Genomic DNA, 22073 nt, shown 5'->3' with positions numbered 1-22073 from the left:
AGGGAAATTCAAATTAAAACTACATTGAGATATCACCTTACACCAGTTAGAATGCCAAAATTAGCAAGACAGGAAACAACATGTGTTGGAGAGGATGTGGAGAAAGGGGAACCCTCTTACACTGTTGGTGGGAATTCAAGTTGGTGCAGCCTCTTTGGAGAACAGTGTGGAGATTCCTCAAGAAATTAAAAATAGAACTTCCCTATGACCCTGCCATTGCACTCCTGGGTATTTGCCCCAAAGATACAGATGTAGTGAAAAGAAGGGCCATCTGTACCCCAATGTTTATAGCAGCAATGGCCACGTTTGCCAAACTGTGGAAAGAACCAAGATGCCCTTCAACGGACGAATGGATAAGGAAGATGTGGTCCATATACACCCAACTTTTGTAGCACAAAAGCATTTTGAATCATTATTTTAAAAAGGCAATAGCACTAAACACATTTTTGGGGGAGAAAAGACTTTTTGAGAGTTAACTATGACATCAGTAGGACACACCAGGTTGCAGAGTAAAGGTTATTTAAGTTGAAAACCTATCTTAATCATTAGGATAGGGTTATCAGAATAAAGAAAGTTATCAACGATCTTAAATGTCTTCAATTATTTTGGAAGATCATCTCAAGGAAGAAACCATTTTATAATCACAGATTTGAATAGAAGAATTAGAACCAGTAAGTACCAGATAAAAAGAGAAAGATTTCCGCCAAGTCAAAGATAGTCTGAATAATTATGCACATTTAGAATGGAAATGGGCCACCACTTCAATGAGTGGATCACTGGCATTGGAAGGACTAATGAAGGGTAAAGAGTGTCCATGAAAAATGGGATCAAAGGTAAATCCTAGGAAGTGCCAGCTGGCTGTTCATTGAAGGTTGCTTTTGTCTCCTTCTCCAGCCAACACACCAGCTACATGGGAGCAGGAAACAAGACAGAAGTATCAGTGTTCCTTTTTCTGGGCCTCTCCTCTTTGGCTTGTTCTTGTCCATGTACCTGGTCACTGTGCTGGTAAACCTGCTCATTATCCTGGCTATTCTCTTTGACCCCCATCTCCACACCCCTATGTACTTCTTCCTCTCCAACCTGTCCCTTGTTGACATCTGTTTCACCTCCACCACCATCCCCAAGATGCTGCTGAACATCCAGGCACACAGCAAAGATATTTCCTATATAGGATGCATCACTCAGGTGTATTTTTTTATGGTTTTTGCTGGAATGGATGATTTCCTCTTGACGGTGATGGCTTATGACAGGTATGTGGCCATCTGCCACCCCTTGCACCACTCTGTCATCATGAACCCACGACTCTGTGTCCTCCTGGTTCTGATTTGTTGGCTCACCATTTTCTTGGTTTCCCTGATTCATATTCTACTGGTAGGATGGTTGACTTTCTGTCCAGGCTGGAACTTCCACATTTCTTCTGTGAACTGGCTCAGATTCTCAAGGTGGCCTGCTCTGACACCCTCATCAATAACATCTGCTTGTGTGTTGCCACTGCCCTGTTGTGCATGTTTTCCCTCACTGGGATCCTCTTCTCAAAATCTCAGAATGTCTCATCCTTAATGAGGATGACCTTCACTGAGGGCAAGTATAAAGTATTTTCTACTTGTGGGTCTCATCTCTCTGTGGTCTCTTTGTTCTATGGCACAAGCGTGGGGGTCTACCTCACATCTGCTGTGACCCATTCTTCCCAGAGAAGCTCGGTTGCCTCAGTGATGTACACTGTGGTCACCCCCATACTGAACCCCTTCATCTACAGTCTGAGGAACAAGGATGTGAAGGGAGCCCTGAGAAGGCTCATCAGAGCAGCTTCATGTCCATTATGGGCCACTTGCCTCAGAACCAAGTGGACATTGGGGGCTGCAAAGGGAAATGTGACCTTCAATCTGTCTTCTTCTCTTCTCATAGACATGTTTGATTTATCCATTTCCCAAAGCTCCCATCAATTCTCTTTTATTTGTTTTTGTATTAGTCTCTCCTCAGCAATCCCTCCAAAGAACTTTCTCACTTGTCTTCTCTATATGTTGTCCATAAAATTCCATGTTTGTCAAGCTTTCTTGTAGCAATTCTTATGATTTCTAACTTTAGGCTTAAACTACCTGTCCTATTGAGCTGCTGTGGTTGCCCCCAAAATTATCCTCTAAAACATTAAGGTTCTTCACCTTCATTTATTTGTGTGCTTGTTTTCCCCACAAGAAATGGAATGAAATCATGCATGCATGATCATACCAAAGTGTTTGCCATATCAGAACTGTGCCTCTTTGTTCCTTCACATGTTTGACTTTACATCACCTTGAAAATGTGTCCTGAAGACATTTCCCCTCATTCACCTGACTTCTCAAAAGAAGAGAGTGAAACTGAGTTGGATTATAACCTGGCTGGCTGGCACGGAGTTTCTATTCTACTTTTTATATGAACAGTGATGTGATTTTCAACTTCAAAATAAGAATCTAGATTTCCATGATTATATTCATAGCAATATGCTGCCTTGGAAACCTGAGATGTATTTCAATTCCTTGTGATCCTTCCACTTTTCCTTCCTTCCTCTCTTTCCTTCTTTTACTTGACTTTTATTTCTCATATATGCAATTTTAAGATACACCCTCTAATATCCTAAAACATGCGATGATCAATACAATAGAATAAGAGTTATTCTCTCACATGGTTTAATTTTTTTTTCTGGGACTCTCTGGAGGTGTCATCAAGAATGGTATTTACACACATGTAGAATGTGTTCAGAACTTAGCTCATCTGAGAAGAATGTTCATAGAATTGAGTGTTCAGTGAAGGATGGAGTGGTAGATGCTGTCCACATTTCTCCCTGTAGGGATCCTCCCTACATGTCCACCACATGACTGCCAAATGCCAGCCTCAGTCAGCACCAACTTTGCCCAATAGCCATGGCAAAAATACCAGGGAATTATGCCCCCACAAAACAGCCCTTGATGGAGAATTATGAGGTTTATTATGTCTTTCACTCATTGTCTAGGATATTTCTGAGGTTTGTATTTTGTAGCATTTTCCAGAATTTCCCCACAGGATGAAAACTCTCTCATTCACTGTGGAAGCTGACTTAATATAAAATTAACTGATGTATTTTCTTCCATGTGTCACTTCTCTCTCTCTTACCCATGTTCCATATTCCTTGCTCCTTCCAATAAAGTGCTTGCACATAAATTCTTGGCTCAGCATCGGCTTCTCTGTGAACCCAGAATAAGAAACTAAGGCAAGTGGTAACACCTATAATGTATCAAAACAACATCAGGAAAGGAGAAACTTTTGGAGAAGAAACAAAAGGTGCTAAGTATTGAGAACATAGTTAGGACTTAAAATTATTCAAAAATTAAAGTTTGTTAGAGAGAAAAGACTAATTTGATGTGGCTTCAATTCACTTTGATTCCATTAAGTCTAATCCATTGTGAATTTATTTTCTGCTGTGTACACATTGAGGAGGGAACCAAATGATTACAACATAGAGTGGTGAGCATGATATTTGTGTTCAAATCCTATTGAAAACAAAAGTAAAAGTTTCATACCCACCCTGAGGAATTTTTAAAAATTCTTTAAATTTTTATTTAAAAAATATTTTTATTGGGGCATTTAGATGGCTCAGTTAAGCATCTGCCTTCAGCTCAGGTCACGATCCCAGATTCTGGATTGAAATCTGTATCAGGATCTCTGCTTCCTTTTGGAAAGACCCTGATGATTACATTGAGTTGACCCAGATAATTCAGGGTGTATTTCCCATCTCAAGATCCTTAACTTAACAGTACTTACAAAGTGCCTTTTGTCATCTAAAGTAACACATTCCCAAATTCTGAAGATTGGTACCTGGACATTTTTGCGAGGCTATTAGTTAGCTTACCACAGGAGATGTGTGATCTAGAATTTGCCACCAATTAGTTGATAAGGACTTGAGCTGAGGATATGGAATCTGTCACAGCACTCCTTGCTGATTTTCAGTGGGTATGATCATCTCATGGTCCTGTCACACATAAAGATAAGGTTGTACTAGACAGGTGAACTTAGACAACAAGTGATAGAAGAGAATTCTCTGATTCATCTGAACAAAACCAAGCAGAGGCTCAGCTGGACACACACTAGATACTGGGACTCAAACACCATGAGGATTTCCTTTCGGGCTATCAGTTTTGGTTTCTTAAACTGGCCACTTTCTTTTCTTTTTTTTTAAAGATTTTATTTATTTATTTGACAGAGAGAAATCACAAGTAGATGGAAAGGCAGGCAGAGAGAGAGAGAGAGAGTGAGAGAGGGAAGCAGGCTTCCTGCTGAGCAGAGAGACCGATGCGGGACTCGATCCCAGGACCCTGAGATCATGACCTGAGCCGAAGGCAGCGGCTTAACCCACTGAGCCACCCAGGCACCCAAACTGGCCACTTTCAAACGGAGACATAGAGGCCAGCAGCTCTCACAACTCACACCTCACAGCTGTACTATTTAAGAACTGGAATTACTTTGGCTACCCATGTGCCAAAAAGAAGAAAGGAAAGGAAGAAGGAAGGAAGAGAGAAAGAAGAAAGAAAGAAAGAAGAGAAGAGGAAGGAAAGAAGGAAGGAAGAAAAAGGGAAAAAGAGGGGAAAAATCTGAGGAAATTATTCTGATCTGCACAAATATGTTCTCTTTCCAGATTGGGCCAATCAACTGTGGTCAGCAAACAATGTTTTTAGCAGCCCCTTTAGAACAACATTTATTGTTTACTGAGTTTTTACTGTGTCAGTCATATTTTTGCTTCAACCACTGCAAGGATAAATAGGTACAGGTGTATGGGAAGAGTGGGTTGTCCTATGTCAGTCATATTTTATGTCAGTCATATTTTAGCTATATCTCAGTCATATTTTAGCTTCACTGCAAGGATAAATAGGTACAGGTGTATGGGAAGAATGGATTGTCCTATTAAAAATCCTGTTCATAATAAATATCATTGAGTACACATTACATTTGTGAAGAAGGTGAATGCACATCTAGGGGTGGAGTGCTCTGGACAGATAGTAATATTAATGGCAAAGACGCTGAGGTGGGACTTTCACTGGCGAGGATGTGTCTGGAGTGGAGAATGGGATCATAATGCAAGAGGAAGACAGGTTTCCACAGGGGTCATGTGAGTCTTTCCCTAACTTTGAAAAACTTTTGCTTTCATTTGTTCTGAGTGATGTGAGGAGATACTGAAGGGCTTTGGGCAGATGCATGACACCATAAGACTTAGGACTTCAAAGATCATCCTAGCTGCTGAGTTGAGAATGGGTTTCAAGGTGTGAGGATGCCTGCTTGGGGCTGAGAGCAGCAAGCAGATGAGATACATATAGCTACAGCCAGGGTGGTGCTAGTAGTGTAAGGGTTGAGAAGTGGTCCTTAGGGCTATGCTCAGAAGGTAGAACCAAGAGGATATGTTGTCTGTCAGGACATGAGTATGAGATAAAGGGAGGAGTCAAGGTTGGCTCCAGGGTTTGGAGCCTGAACCATGAAAGAATCAAATTGCATTCATTGAGATAAGGAGGGCTATGGTGGAATAAATATGAAAGGAAATTGGACATCAGGAGTTCAGGTTTTGAAAATTGAGAATGTTGAAATTAAGATATTGCAAATGGATAAATTTTATAGGATTCCACTTATATGAGGTACCAAGAGTAGTCAAACTCACAAAGACAGAAACTAGAATGGTGGTTGTCAAGGACTGGAAGAAGGGAGGAAATAGAAGGTTAGTGTTTAATGGATACAAAGCTTCAATTTGGGAAGATGAAGAAATTCTGGAGATGGATGATGGTAATTAATGGTGGCCCAACAATGTGAATGCACTCATACAAGTGTGTAGGAATGTGCACTTCAAAATGTCTAAAATGGCACATCTTATGTCATATGAACCTAATCTAACCACAATAAAAAAACATTAAGCAGCACAAAAGGAAAAAAAAGAAAAAAATGAGGTCTATTTTATAATGATACTTTCAATGTCATTATTAAAATAATACGGAATGATTGGGAGTTTTGATAAAATTTTTAATATTATTCCTCTACTGTTTAGACCAGGGTTTCTCAGCCTCAACCAAAAAATGACATTTGGGGTCTGTATTGTTTGTCATAGGAGGCTGTTCTCTAATTTTATGATGTTTAACAGCATCCCTGAGCTTTACCCACTAGATGCTAGCACTGTGTTGTGATAACCAGAATTTGTCTCAGAGGAGTCAAAATCAGGCCAGCTGAGAACACTGGAGTAAAACAATTCCATGAGTGCAGAAGTTAATGGAGTTAGCTTTCAAAGAGATGGGATAACAGAGAAGCAACATTTTGGGGGAAGATAAAACATTTTAGAAAGAGGTTGAAGGGCCCAAAGAACACCCCATTAGTATCATTATTTTGGAGGCCAAATGATTGGTCTGGTGATGTTCTGTCTGTGCAGTTAGTCATATAAGTCAACTACCTGTAAGGAGAGTGAGACATTCCTGTTGTGAGAGTCAAGTTAGCTAAGCAAATGCCTGGCTGAATCCTATCCAAAACCTTCAGTTCTCATTACATGGGCCCCACCAGATATATGTTCTCACTGAACACAATGCTATTCACCCCATTAGCCACCACTGTAATTAAATAATTACTTGTATAATTATTTTATTAATGACTGCCTCTTAAAAACCTTCACCTGAGCTTTGAATCCCATCCCTTTATAACTTTGGGGGGAACTTATGCTTCATTTGTCTTTTTTAATCTCATATATTCCTATGTCTGAATGTAATGTTATAATTTCCAATAACATGGGAATGTTCCACATGCCCATTTCCTTCAGTAGAAATATAACTCACTCATAGACCTGTAGTCTCCTTGGAGCATTGCTCCAAACTTCAGATTTGGTCTATACATGCTACTTCTGTTTCCCTCATTGTTCACTGTCTGTTTAACCAACTAATCTGGAAATCTTTCCACCTCCATCACAATTTCTCTCCCTAAGGTCTGCAGAGAACTCAGGTGCCCAGTAAATTCTAAGGGGGTATTTTCACTCTTTAAATGCTTGGTTTTTCAGGATCAATGTCACTAATGACTACATTCTTTCTCTTGAAATAGAGACCTTATTTCTCCTGCATTTCATTTTTGTTAAAATGGTATTCTGCAGGTCAACTCTGCTGGGGTTTTTTGTGGGGTTTTTTGTTTGTTTGTTTTTAATGTTTTATTTATTTGAGATAGAGAGAGAGAGTGAGAGCATGAGCTGAGAGACAGAGGAAGAGTGAGAAGCAGGCTCCCCACTGAGCAGGGAGCCCTATGTGGGACTCCTGGCATCATGACCCCAGCTGAAGGCAGCCTCTCAATAGCCTGAGCCACTCAGGCACCCCATCTACTGGGTTCTTTGTAACATTAGCACACACATCAGGGAGAAACTCCTAACTTTGAAATTAAATCCTGTGAAGAAGGGGAGGTGAGAATTAGGGTAGTATCTTTTTTTTTTTTTTTTAATCCCAAGAAAATAATGTTGGGTCCGTAATCAAAGGAATGAGATTGATACAAAGCAAAAGACAGGCAAAGCTTTATTTCGTGCCAAGCATCGAGAATCAAACTGACCATTCTGGGCTGCCTCTTACGGAGAGGGAGACCCCCCCCCCTGCCTTACAGACTAACTTTTATAGAACATGTGGTTGAGCCTGGCCACACACAGTTGGCCAATGAGATTGTAACACACAGAGAAAAATGCACAGCCATGCTAGGTCACACACTTGTGGCCAGTTGAACTATAATTCACCCCATAGTAGCTATTTGAACTAGCCTATCACCTTGGTCAGAATTGGCGCCCAAAAGGTGGAGCCCACACTCCTTGGTATTTAGGGAGACAGTATGTGTGTCCCACTGATTGGATGTCTCTACCTGGCCTGATCCACCCTTGTATTTGGGTTCTGTTACCTGAGACTGGTTTCCTGTACTGCTTTTAAGTAAGTCCCCTGGGGGGATGGGCAGGGTCAGTTTAAGTTTTACTGCATAAACAACAAAATGGCTGTTCAACCAAGATGAAGCTGCTCTGGCTAAATAGGCCCTTACAATAAGATGGTGCTTATTTATTTATTTAGTTTTATTATTTATTATTTTTTTATAGGACCATATATCCTTTGTAAATAGGTAAAGCTTTTTTAACCTCCAGGAGCATGCTCTTGTTGACTGCCCATGTTTGGATGTACCTAGTAAAGAAGGAATAAATGAAGGAAAGAAATTTGCCTCTCTACATAGCTATTTTTGGGGTAACAAAAGAGGAAGATAATTTCATTTCTATTATTCTTTTGATCTTAATTGTCTAAAAAGTACTTGACAGTAGAACAATTTATTTAATGGGGTGCTCTGAGAATTCAGCCTCCAAGTTCCTGGAAACTTTGAATAAGCTCTGGGTGTCTCCAAGGCAGATCATGTTGGGCCGCCCAGAGACATGGGTGGTGAATTCCCTGCCTAGATCATCTCCTTGAAATTTCTGGGGGAAAGTCACTGTAGGAGAAAGAGCCAGGACTACCAGGGATTTCCCTGATGCCATTTTAAAAAGTCTCGGTAGCCTCGTAAAGGCTCAGGGTGGGGTTGGGTGGAGGACATGTAAGCAGTGGAGAAAAACTTTTACTAGGCCAGATCATTAGGGACACAAACCAGAGCCATGTCTTTCAAAGTGTCTCCAGATCAGCAGCTTCTGCATCTCCTGAGAGCTTGTTAGACGTGTAAATTCTTGACTTTCATCCCAGATCTACTAAATCAGAAACTCCAGGGTCAAGCCCAGCCATTTGCCTTTAATAAGCCACCCATGTGAATCTTATGCTAAAATGAAATCAATGGCCTGAAGGGATTTGTTGAAATGCTTGATGATGGCGCTTGGGGCTGCACCTTGGGGCTGCTCCTTCTGAGGTCTGAGGGTTCTCCATTGCCAAAATATTTTCTACAAACAATGATACATCTGTCTTTTGCTTTACAACGCTTCTATTCCCTCTCTTTGTCTTTGTTTGAATTATCAGAATACTAGTAAAAGCTCATGGTTCATTGCAGCAGCCCTTGCATGCTCATTAGTCATTTCTTGATGTACCATGTTCAGTTGGCCATTTCTCTCATTTAAAAATCATTATGATTTATCATTTTGTTTTATTTTATTTTTTAATGATTTTATTTATTTATTTGTCAGGGGTGGGGGGACACAAGCAGGGGCAACTGCAGGCAGAGGGAGGAAGCAGGCTTCTGTCTGAGCAAGGAGCCTGAAGCGGGACTCGATTCCAGGACCCTGACATCATGACCTGAGCTGAAAGCAGGTCAAGCCACCCAGGTGTTTCATGATTTATCATTTTAAAGATAAATCCTTATTTTTCTAGCTCCAGAGCCTGCATCCTCTCCCTCTTTCCCACATACACACCACCACCTACAGCAATGGCTATTAAAGATTATCAAATACTTTTCTGCCTATTGAACTGCTGTCTTTTTTGTCAATCTAAAATTGCCAGGAGGCAATAATGAAGCCGAAGTATGTATTTGGGATCAAAGAATTGCAATTTGGGTACACAAATTTTAGTAGCAACCCAAATAGTGTTCCACCACCAAGAAAAAGTCAGGGCTTATTACAGCAAAAAGAGAATGCTCACTGCTAAGGCTGTCACTAAGCAAAACTGTATTACTATAACATGTCACAGGTGTTCAGGCAGGTGTAAAAATTTTGGAATTTTTACAATTCTACCTTCAAGGAGGAGTATAAGCCCTTCTCCTTAATGGCTTCCCAGGTCCATTTGAAAATACCTTGACATAAATGACTCCACTGTATTTCAACTTTTACTTTTTGTTTTGGTATTCTTTTTTAAAGATTTTATTTATTCATTTGACAGACAGAGATCACAAGTAGGCAGAGGGGCAGACAGAGAGAGAGGAGGAGGAAGCAGGCTCCCTGCCGAGCAGAGAGCCAAATGTGGGGCTTGATCCCAGGACCCTGGCATCATGAACTGAACTGAAGGCAGAGGCTTTAACCCACTAAGCCACCCAGGTGCCCCTTGTTTTTTATATTCTTTAAAAACAAACAACAAAAACAAAATGAAATCACTTATACCAAGCCTCATGTAACCAGAGATTTAAATAATCAGCTGTCTCAGAAATGGAATTTTAAAATAGATAATTAAAATCACCTCATCTGCACTAGTTAAGTGACCTGCCTGGTGGGGCCCCTGCCACCCCTTACAGGGAAAATAACCTTGCAATACCCAAGCCACTTTTTCTTTTTTTAAAGATTTTATTTATTTATTTGACAGAGAGAGATTACAAGTAGGCAGAGAGAGAGAGAGAGGAGGAAGCAGGCTCCCTGCTGAGCAGAGAGCCCGATGCGGGACTCGATCCCAGGACACTGAGATCATGACCCGAGCCGAAGGCAGCGGCTTAACCCACTGAGCCACCCAGGCGCCCCCAAGCCACTTTTTTGCTTAGTATAGCTGCCTTGTCCCTACTCCCTTCTGCCTATAAAAGTCTTTCATTTTGTATAGCTTCTTAGAGCTCCTAGGATGCTGCCCAGTTCAGTTAATTTGATATTTTATATATATAGATATATATATTTATAAATTTATATTTAGAAATTCATATTTATATTTATACATTTTAATATGATGCCAATGCAGCAATAACTAGCACCTCTATCATGTTATATATTTACCCTTTTTGTTTAGTGGTTGGAATAATTAAGTTCTAATCTCTTAATAGATTTGATGATTATAATATAGGACTGCTGTCTTTATTCACTATACTGTGTATTAGATCTCTAGGACTTAGAGACAATGCCCAAAACAAAACCTAACCAAGATAAAAGTGTACTTTTAATCCCCTGTATCTATTACACCCATCCCCTTATCTACCTCTCCTCTGGCAAACACCAGTTTGTTCTCTTTGTATTTAAAGAGACTGTTTTCTTGTTTGTCTCTTTTTTTTTAGTTTGTTCCTTTGTTTTGTTTCTTAAATTTCACATATGAGTGAAATCAAATGGTATTTGTCTTTCTCTGATTGACTTATTTCACTTAACATTATACCTCTAGGTCCATCTACATTGTTGCAAATTACTCTAGGCCCATCCACGTTGCTGCAAATATCTTTATTTCTCATGGATGAATAATATTTCATTATGTGTATGTATATACATGTATATATACATGTATATATGTATATATACACCTTATTTATCCATTCATCCTTTGACAGGCACTTAGGTTGTTTCCGTATTCTGGCTACCGTGAACAATACTATAATGAACATGGGAGAGCAGATATCTTTTCCACATCCTTTGTTGTTTCAAAGCCCATCGTGGTTTTTTCCCTCATTTTTAGAATTTTCATGTGATTTAATTTTATTTAAAAGTCTATCTTGTAAGGTTTTACAGGCGAGATACACACAACACCAGGTGAGATAGGCACAAGGCAAGGTTCCATGACTCAGGAGAGGAGAGTCAGGGAAGCTGCACCCAGGAAGGGGTTCAGTGAGCTTTTATTGGGCCAAGGCCAGGTGGGGACTCATGACCATACTTGGTAAGGTTAGAGGTCGTGTGTTGGAAAGTCCAAAGTGGCTGGTTTCTGTTTCTCACATAAGTTTCCATTTACTCAAAGTGGCGTGTCCTTGACAGATGTCCTTCTGGCAAGAAAGTCCTGGGTAGGGGGAAGATGGAGGTCTGGTGGCCATTTTATTGCTCCACCTGCATTCCCAGGGCCACCGACCCAACATTCTGACTTTTTTGGTGTAACAGGGGTGGCAATTCAGATCTGGCTACTTCCTGCTGGCAGAGGGCCTCCTCATAGGGTTCCTCAGATGTGGGCAGGTGGGAGCAGGGATGCAGGAGGAGCTGGTTGACAGTGACTCTGGAAACCTCACATATGTGAGCCTGGGCCACTGAGGTAATCTGTTGCTGTAGGGATGCCAAAGACTTGGCTGAGGCCTTGATGGCTGTTGCTGTTTGGATAAATCTTGGGTAGCATCTATGGAGTGGGCTAGGGCCCCGGTGCCCAGTCTGGTGGCCACTAAGGAAGACGCTAAGGAGACCCTGATGACCAGGGGAAGAAATACAGCCCTTTTCTGTCAGGGGGGTTGGTAGTGAGGATGGCCATTTCTGTTAAGGCTGGCACCCTACGGGCTGGCAATCTGTGGTGACCAGCTGACTAGACTGTGTGGTATCCCCATGTGATGAGGGAGCAGGAGGCTGGCTAAAGACAAAGCAAAAGCTGGCATCTTACACCCCCTCTCCACCCACTCCCCTTGGTAATGTGTGTAACATTCCTGACTGCCATAAGTGAGAAACAAATAGTTAACTTGCAGAGATCACAATCCTGCAAGACAGGCATCTCCCTTGGTTTACAAATATCCTAGAGATCTACAACAAAGAAGTTACCTTATCAATAGCACAAATTTCCAGAGGCAAATAACTCAGTTCCTCAAGCTCTAAATAAAGTTAAATTTCTGGGTGCCTGGGTGGCTCAGTGGTTTAAGCTGCTGCCTTCGGCTCAGGTCATGATCTTAGGGTCCTGGGATCAAGTCCCGCATCGGGCTCTCTGCTCAGAAGGGAGCCTGCTTCCTCCTCTCTCTCTCTCTCTCTCTCTCTGCCTGCCTCTCTGCCTACTTGTGATCTTTCTCTGTCAAATAAATAAATAAATAATCTTAAAAAATAAATAAATAAAGTTAAATTTCTTCTAAACCCAAATCTCACTAACAAAGACTCTTGATAGCAGAAATGTGAATGGCTTGCCAAAAGACAACACTGGTCGAGGGGCAAGGCCTGTGGTATCCAGGCACCTTATAGGCCCTCTTTAGCATATGAAAGCTCCGTTGAAACCTCCCTTCCCCTCACCTTCCCCCAACTACAAGGTACATAACCTACCATCTCTCACAACCTGGAGCAGCAGCTCTTCCTGACCACAGGTACTGTCCCCGTGCTTTAATAAACCACCATTTTGCACCAAAGATGTCTCAAGAATTCTTTCTTGGTCATTGGCTCTGGACCTCAGCCCACTGAACCTCAGCTCAGTTCTAGAACTTCATCCTATGGCGCCCAACGTGGGGCTGTGAGTCTTTACATTTGGACTCTGAGCTTCAGTGCAAAATTGGTGAGTACTTTATCTCTACTTTTCCTTTAGTCTCATTTCAGAGGCTTTTCAAGGAGTATGGTCTTATTGAAACACTTGCATGTCAATTGGTCAGGCTGTAATCCTCTAGCCCAAGGCTGCTCTACGGGAAGGAGAGTGTCTGCCTTTTGGCTGTAAGTTAGTACCCTGGCCAGAATGGCAATAAAACCCAGAAACTTGATACCCTCTCTTTATTCCTGTTCTTATATAAGGTTGTCTCTCTTAGGCCCGGGACAGCCACCTAAGTCACCAGGACGGCTGCCAATCTTAAGACTCCCATGTGAGGTTTCCTCCTGATTAATCTAATGTGATTCCTTCCACATCCCTGGTCTAGCCACTTCTGGCTGAGAGACCTCCACTGGGAGCTGGCCCAAACCAGTACCCAATTGAATTAAAATGCAACCGGGACCATTTCCTGAGGAAGTTGGCTGTAAGGACCACATGTGTTGGAATGTCGCATAGACCATGATGGATTTTAGTCTTTACTGTTTTTTGTCATTGTCTTCTACAGACTACTTAAAGCTATGAAATTGGGTAATTTCCCCTTGCCAAACTTTTCTAATATTTCCATGGGTTAAAATGGCGAAACAGTATGCAGTCTTCAAGACAGACGATGGCATGGCATGGTACAGTGTTTTGGTCCATTCACCAGGCACCCATCAGCAGCCTAGGATGCGATGAGGAGGGGGAGGGATGCCGGCACCCCTCCAGGACATTTTATGGCAGGAATGCCTTCCTAGGGAAGGCAGGATAGTGATCAATAGCGATTTTTGTTGAGGGATGCCTCTGGTCGCTTTTGACACATGGGAACCTCTGACATATCCTGCGTGGGATGCCACCCAGGAGTCAGGGGATTTGGTAATGGACCTTTTTTACTTTTCTGGAAGCATGGCCTCAGTAGGCTTTTTCAGTTCCCAAGGATTCTACCTTAGGGTGCCTTTTAACCCACTGGAAATAATTTGGATTGCAAAATTTAGGAAAGAACTGAGCTTCTGTAACACTGCATGGCCTCAGTGGGATCTATCAGTTAGCTCTCATCTGCAGGAAACAGGGCAAATGGACCTAGGATACCTTCATTGCTCATACCTAGGCCTTCATTGCTCTACACCAGGACCCCAGACTAAGGGGTTTTGTAGAGTGTGTTTGCCTGAATGAGTCAGCTAGTAAACTTCCTCCTGACATATTGGATGGTAATTACATAAATAAGCCTTCTTCTAGTAAACCCAGGTTGCTGGGCCATCCCTAGCAAAGTGGACTCTGACTTTATCTCTCTCTGTTTCTCCTAATAGATGTGAGGGCTTCTCCCTCACTTACTTCCCATGTTAGTGGCTATAACTGGAGCCAACTGGGGTTAGTCTAACTCAAGACAGAGACCATAAGGAATATTCCCAAGCAGCTGCCGAAACTCTCTTTGTTTCAGGGAAGTTTCCCTGTCTTCTCTGGCCCGACTTGGACTGCTTAACCCCTCCCCACTTGCTGGAGGGAAAGCATGGCATCTGCTCCTCTATTGGAGCTTATGAGCTCTAAAACCGGGCATCTTTTCTCTGTCTCCTGGCAGCACTTTGTTTCCTGTTTCCCCTTTCTCTTGTTTCTGCACCAAAGTGCGTGCGGCCTGCATGACTAGCCTCTAGATCATGCACCATGGCTCCTTCTCTCTTCACTGTCAAGGAGCAAGAAGAGCACCCCCTGGACCTAACACTCCCCACTCTGGACCTCCCCACCTGTGTCTCAGGTAAACATTCAAAGTGGAGTGGGCCCAGGTGGAATATAAATCAGTATTGGAACTAAGTTAAATTTGTTGGTTTAATTAAGATAGATGTGTCTTTGAAGTTATAGCAGTAAATGTGAAGCTTTTATTCTATTGAAGTTTACTGAAGGTCAAATAAGCTCGTGTTATTGTTAAAATCTGTTAGCAAAGAGATGACTAAACTGATGGTTAATTGTCTGTCTCAATGTTTTAACGGCTAATTGCTGAGATAGCTTTCAAAGTCTTTGGTAACCTGAAAGTTTAAAGTTTTGCTTGGATAACAAACGGAATTAAATTATGGACATCTAGGTCTTAACCAAACAGGATAAAATGCTAAGTTATTAATTACTGGATGTAGGTTTGTGCTTTTGACTTCTTACTGCTTTTGACTTCTTACTTCTTACATGCAAAATCACATGTTTTGTGATTAACTGATTCATAAATTTTCCATCTGAAGAATTCTGTTGTAACAGTTCACAATTGGTTAGTACTTAGTCTTCACTAGAGATTAAGGTGTTTCTAAAAGTACAAAATTCTGCTAACTGTAAGACTGATGGAAATAAGGGAAATAACTCTGTGGAAAAGTATATGATATGTAAGAAGGATTTAAGGAATGGGAGTACATTTTGTTGAGGGTAAGAGAAGGTGATTTTGTCCTAAATGAGATGTATGTTTGGAAGGAAATGACTTGGGACAAAACCTGAATGCAAAGGAAAGTTGTAGAAGGATTGTGAAGAGAAATCTTCAGAAAAGGAATTTTAGCTACGGTCAGGACAGACTAAGATTGAAATGAATGGGTTTTAAAGGTACATTGGTATAGGACTGAAATTGTCTCTGTTCAAAAGGACGAAGTTTTCTTAGGTTAATTGATCCACTGTTAAGAAAATGTAAACGGTTTTCTCTTTGCCTGCCCAGAAAACCCAGTTTCTATGTTTTGTTTTATCAGGTGTTTAACATCCCTAATTATATATAGGCATGTACTTTATAAGATTTTAGCAAATGCTGTCAAGACTTAAGTTGTAAATCTCTTTAACTCAGGCTTTCCTCTGGTATGCAAAGTTACTCATGAAGTACTACTGAACCAATGATAAACCTTGGGTTACATTTGGAAAATGCTATAACTTCTAGAGATTCTATGCACTTCCTAAATTTTTAATGTTTTGAGAGATCATCACTTGATATTGTAATTATGGAAATGTTATGTGTCACAGAAATAACCTGATTTCCTTGCCAGCTAAAGTGTAAACTTTCGTCTCATCAGCTCTAACCATATCCATTCCGAGTTTTTGTCATTTATAATTGTTTTAATTATCTTGTAAAATGAGTTTTATCTTCAAGTAGATTCATATAAAGGACTTTCAGGACAAATACAGATATTTGATATATTTGAAAATCCTAAAACTGAAATGGGTGAGGATTCCCAAAACTAACTAAAGAAGCATTCACCAGATTAAGTAACATGGGACTAAATGAACTAAAACACTATAGTTTTGTCTTATTTTAAACATTGCTGGTTCTCTAATGTTTGCTCTTCCAGACTAGGGATACTTTTTCTTAAGTTATCTGTAACTTAAAGAGATGTAAAAGTATCGATTTGTAAACAAATCAAGGCATTCAACTTTTCTCTCTATCTGAACCCTCTGAAAATCAAAAGTAAGTATTTTTTCTTCCATGGCAATCAGTCATTTGCATAAGTTCAATAAGAATCTGTTCTCCTTGTAACAGGACAGCATTGGAAACATGGGTTATTTTACCAAGGCTTTGACTGGAATGTCATATTTGAAAAGACTCAGATATGACCACACAGCTTTAAGGAACTAAGATTGATTTTATGAAACCTGGAGCCATAAAGCCCCTTGGGACTGTTGGCCTGATACCTTGCTTACAGAGTTCCCAGTAGCCTCACCAGCTGAGTAAAGAATGTCACTTCCTAGCAGGATACTTTGGGAACCTCAGGAAGAAGAATTTGCCCAAATCGACAGGTATTGCAGGCATGCCTCATGGCAAGTACGTGGCTTGGCTTCTGGCCCAGAGAGGCTACTAAAAGTTCAGCCTAGAGATTCCTTATAAAAAGTTCCAGAAAATCAGATTCTAAAAGATCTATATGATCACACTCAACTGTTCTTGCTGAGCTTATGTAAATAATAGGCCAAGTTCGTTAAAACTGGACTGGTTTCTCAAATGAATTAGTCCTGATTTGGCTATCTCTAGAAATGAGGGTTATTTTAGAGAGAAAAATTATGTTTTAATAACACCTTTATGGATGATAAATTCTAGATTTGATTGTCTTTAAATGTTTGCTTACCTAAGCTAAACAATTTGAGGTAAACTTCAGAAGAGTTACACAATAGCTCATTTAGACGATCTTCTTGCTTTTTTATTTGTGGGGATATTAGCAGAACCCCATGGCACATGATTAAACAACTGGAAAATGGGATTGATTCCCCTACAATTGTATAACTTAACTAACACCTTGTTTATGGCTGTAATAATGAAATTGCCTAAAAGCCAGCATACCGCACTCCATAGGATTAACTATGGACTTGTGGAGATAATGGATGACCCCACTTTCTTTGATTGGATGATGCATGGGGACTCCCCTTATCTCTAGACAAGTTTTCTCCCACTTGCCAGTGATCCTCTGTATTCAGAATATTGTTAAGGCTGGACCACTCAAAGGGCTACTTAATGGTTTCATCTCTTAGTCATATTTATCCTAGAAGCCACCTCTGTTGAGGTGCAATTGCAAACAGATGCTTTGGCTAAGCATAGAACAGTCCTCCTCATAAAAAGAGCCTCAAAGCTACTATGGAACAGTCCCTGACTGTAATGACTTCACTTCAGGTTCAGATTTGTCACCAATGGATGATGGAGGCCAACTTATTAAATACTGGGCTATACTTACAGATATGCTAGAAATAATACTTAAAACTTGTCAAACTTTAAACCTAGTTACCCATATGCCTGAACCTGACTGTTGTGCTTCTTTCTCTGTAGAGCAAAAATGTTCAGAGGTTATTGATCTTGCTTACTCTATTTGGCCAGATTTAAGATGCCCCTGTTAAAAATACGAATGACAGTTGGTTTACTGATAACAGTAGTTTTCATTAAAAAAAAAATAAGAAAAGCTAGATATGCCATAGTACTCACTAGCACTTTGCAATTGCCAAAGCCTAAAAATAAACATTAACACTGACTCCAAATATGCCTTCCCGGTACTACATGCCCATGGAGCTATTTGGAAGCAAAGGGGATTGCTGTCAAGCCATAACTCCCCAATCAAATATGGGCCTAAGTTACAAAACCCTCCTTATCACTATACTAAGGATGGTGTATATCAAATCTGGGATACATATCTGTGGCTTACGCCCACAATTGGACAGCTCAGTCAAAAGGCAGTTTTATGCTGGGAACAAAAAAAATCATACGTATGATACTTGGGCAAATAACACACAATATCTAGGATGGCTATCACTAGAAATGTGTTCCCAAGTAATAGTATTCCAGGCTACTGACTGGTTTGCTGCTGACTGGGCAAGGTGACCTGGCATTAGATGGTTAGCTCCAAACGGAACCCACTGGATATGTGGAACCAACCTGTGGCCCTTCCTTCCTCCAGGGTGGATAGGTCACTGTACCTTAGGATTTGCCTGGATTCATGGGCGCATTACTAAAACTATCACCACTCCAGCTAATTTCCCTACTTAATATAGAAATCTCACAGATACGCAAGGCAGTCCTACGAAATAGGATGGCCTTAGATGTCCTGACAGCAGCAAAGAGTGGCACATGCGCAATTATCAAAGCAGAACATTGTGTGTACATCCCAGACTATCACAAAATGTCACAGAACTAATAAAAGATACAAATACCCAGATTGATGAGGGAGCAGGAGCCTGGCTGAGAACAAAGCAAAAGCTGGCACTCTGCACCCCCTCTCCACCCGCTCTCCCCTCCGTAATGTGTGTGACATTCCTCAGGCATCCCTGACTGCCATAAATGAGAAACAAATAGTTAACTTGCAGAGATCACACCCAACAAGACAGGAGTCTCCCTTGGTTTACAAACATCCTAGAGATCTACAAACAAAGAAGTTACCTTATCAATAGCACAAATTTCCAGAGGCAAATAACTCAGTTCTTCAAGCCCTAAATAAAGTTAAATTTCTTCTAAACCCAAATCTCACTAACAAAGACTCTTGATAGCAGAAATGTGAATGGCTTGCCAAAAGACAACACTGGTCAAGGGGCAAGGCCTGTGGTATTTCAGCACCTTGAAGGCCCTCTTTAGCATATGAAAGCTCCGTTGAAACCTCCCTTCCCCTCACCTTCCCCCAATTGCAAGGTACATAACCTGCCATCTCCCACAACCTGGAGCAGCAGCTCTTCCTGCCCATGGGTATTGTCCCCGTGCTTTAATAAACCACCATTTTGCACCAAAGATGTCTCAAGAATTCTTTCTTGGCCATCGGCTCTGGATCTCAGCCCACTGAACCTCTCGTAGGTTCTAGAACTTCATCACATGGGTCCATCCAAGTTTCCACTAGGAAGAAGTGCCACCTGAACCCAGGGTCACCGGTGGCGGCTATGAGGGGGTAGAAGGAATAGGGTGAGGAGAAGTGGTGCAGGAAATCCATAACCACATGGGCCCCAGGGTCTGGGAAGTCCAGCCATCCTGCGGTGGAGGTCACTTTAGGCTGAAGATGTGTACCCACGGGTTGTGCCCCAGAAGTTTTGCTGTGGTGGGAATTGTAAGAATAACCTTTGTATGGGGGTGGGTCCACCTGGGTTGTAAGGACTTTGGGTGAAATATTTGTAGGAGAACCTGGTCCCTGGGATTTAGGGCCGGGGGAAGTCTCCACCCCAGCTGTTAGAGCAGAGGATGGTCGCATCTGCAAGAGCCCATAAAAGGGCTAGTAGGAGAGTCAGATAGGGCAGATAAGATAGGAGGGGTGGAGGAGAGGCAGGGAGGTTGTGATTGAGCAGGAAGGGCCTGCCATCCAAGTGTTCAAAGGGGCTGAGTCCTGTGCTTGCTTTGGCAGCACATATACAAAGAGGCTGAGTCTTGATGGTCTGGGAGGAGAGGCCCTGAGTCAGGTGAGTGCTAGTGTGAGAAGGTTTGGCCAAGAGAGGCAAGTTTCGAGAGTGAGTTTAGTGAGTTGCTCCTTGAGAAGATCTTTGGCCTTCTCGACCTTAACTGAGGACTGGGAGTGATAGGGAATATGAAGTATCAGGTAATGTTGAGGCTCTCAGAGACTTGTTGTGTGATGCTGGAGATGAAGGCTGGTCTGTTATCTGATTGTAGGGTTCGAGGGAGTCCAAACCTTGGGATGATGTGCTTAATGAGAATCATGGAAACCACATCTGCTGTTTCCTAGAAGTGGGGAAAGTCTCTATTCAGCCTGTGAAGGTGTCCAGGAGAGTTGGTAGGTATCTGAAGGTTTTGTGTTGAGGCATATGAGTGAAGTCAAGTTGCCAGTCCTCATCTAGCTGATGCCCAAGGAGCTGAGGGGTGGGTTCCGGTCTGCAGAGGCTGCCCTGGGCTTTGACCACAGAACAGGTTCTGCAGGTCTGGTGTACATCCTTAATGGTCTTTTGGGGGAGGGAGTGGTGAAAGAGAGGTTGGAGAAATTGGTATAGGGCCTTTGGACTGATGTGGAGAGACTGGTGGATGTCAGTAATGATGGTGTGGATTAGGCCATTTGGGAGGGCAATCTTGTCATGGACATAATACCTTCCCCTGTCGCCTTACCTGCCATGTAATGTCTCAAGGACCCGAATCTCCTCATCAGTGTAGGAGGGACTGTGGGGAGTGTTGAGGAATAGGAGGGGCGGGGTGAGGAGTTTAGGCCATTTATTGGGCAATAGAGTCGGCCTTGTTTTCCATAAAGAGATGGGGTCCTTGGAGGTCTGATGGCCATGGCAGTGGACAATAACCACTTCAGTAGGGTGATTGAGGGCCTCAAGAAGTTTGGCAATGAGAGGCCTCTTGATTTTGGGGGTTCCCTTGGTCATGAGGAATCCCCTTTCTCGCCAAAGGACAGAGTGGGTGTGAGTAATAAGGAAAACATATTTGGAGTCAGTATAGATGGTGACCCGTTGGCCCTTAGAATAATGAAGGGCCCTGGTGAGAGCCACCAGTTCTGCCTTTTGAGAAGTAGTCCTGATGGGAAGAGAGGCCGCCTTTATGACCACGTCTAGGATGACTACCACATAGGCAGCATGTCGCTGTCCATTCGGCACTATAAGGGAGCTCCCATCCATGAACAGAGTGCTATTGGGGTCAGGCAGCAGCTGATCTGAAAGTTCTGGATGGGAGGGAGTAAGTTCATCCAGGAGTGGACAGCAGGAGTGGGAAGGAGTGGCAGTAGATGAGGGTGTTGGCAAGAGGGTGGTGTGATTTAGGTGAGCGGAGACAGAGAGTGTGGCCTGGGGGTTTTCTATGAACAGCAGGTGGTAGAGCTGAAGATGGGAAGGAGTGAGTTGTACCAAGGACTTGTGACTGACTAAGTCTCCCAGTCGATGGGGGGAGTATACTGTGAGGGGCTGTCCTAAGGTAAGATTGAGGGCCTCCTTTGTAAGAGAAGTGGCTGCCGCTAAGGCCATGAGGCAGGGCTGCCATCCCTGGGTGGTGATATCTAGTTGCTTGGAGAGATAGGCCACCACCTGGTAGGTGGGACAAGTCGGTTGGGCCAGGAAGCTGGTGGCCAGCCCAGACCATTCATCAGTGAAAAGGTGAAAAGGTTTTGAAGGGTTAGGCAAGGCCAGACCCAGTCCCGAAATGAGGTGGCTCCTGAGCTGGTAGAACAGATGTCTGACGGAGCCTGGGTTGGTTAGAGGTCCCTGTGGTGTGTCTTTGGAAGCCTGGTATAAGGGCTAGGCCGGAATGGCAAAATTGGGAATCCAGTGTCTAAAATCCAGTGTCTAAAAAAGACTTCTAAAAAGAAGTCCTAGGAATAACAATATGTCTTTTGAGTTCTGAGGAGATTGTAGGTCTTGTAGGAGGCAAATATGATCTCCTGTGAGGGATTTAGAAGTGGGATTTAGTAATATTCCCAAGTAGGTGACTGAGGGGGTACAGAGTTGGGCCTTGGAAGGCATCACTCGGTATCCTTTGGTGCCCAGGAAATTGAGCGGAGTGCCGGTATCCTCCTGAGAGGAAGGGGGGGGGGCTGCAGAGGAGGAGAGCATCTACATATTGGAGGAGAGTGCTGGCCATGAGAGTACACTGTTGGAGGT

General features: G+C 42.3%; 1 protein-coding gene and 1 pseudogene across 2 annotated transcripts in view; one reads left to right on the top strand and one right to left on the bottom strand.

The window, feature by feature from the left end:
• Nucleotides 1–22073, bottom strand: part of LOC309865763 (olfactory receptor 7G2-like) — a gene marked incomplete at both ends in the record, with an annotated part of 192481 nt that overhangs the window by 151809 nt on the left and 18599 nt on the right. The gene's annotated exons all lie outside the window — the stretch shown is intronic.
• LOC309843276 (olfactory receptor 7D4-like) lies at nucleotides 911–20474 on the top strand (annotated as a pseudogene). The gene is made up of 2 exons: nucleotides 911–1871; nucleotides 20325–20474. The product of its transcript is annotated as an olfactory receptor 7D4-like (transcript).

Source organism: Mustela nivalis, assembly GCF_964662115.1.
Source record: "Mustela nivalis genome assembly, chromosome: 1".
In the NCBI taxonomy this organism is placed as follows: Eukaryota; Metazoa; Chordata; class Mammalia; order Carnivora; family Mustelidae; genus Mustela; species Mustela nivalis.
Note: the sequence above shows the minus strand (reverse complement) of the source record. Positions and strands in the feature narration are given on the sequence as shown.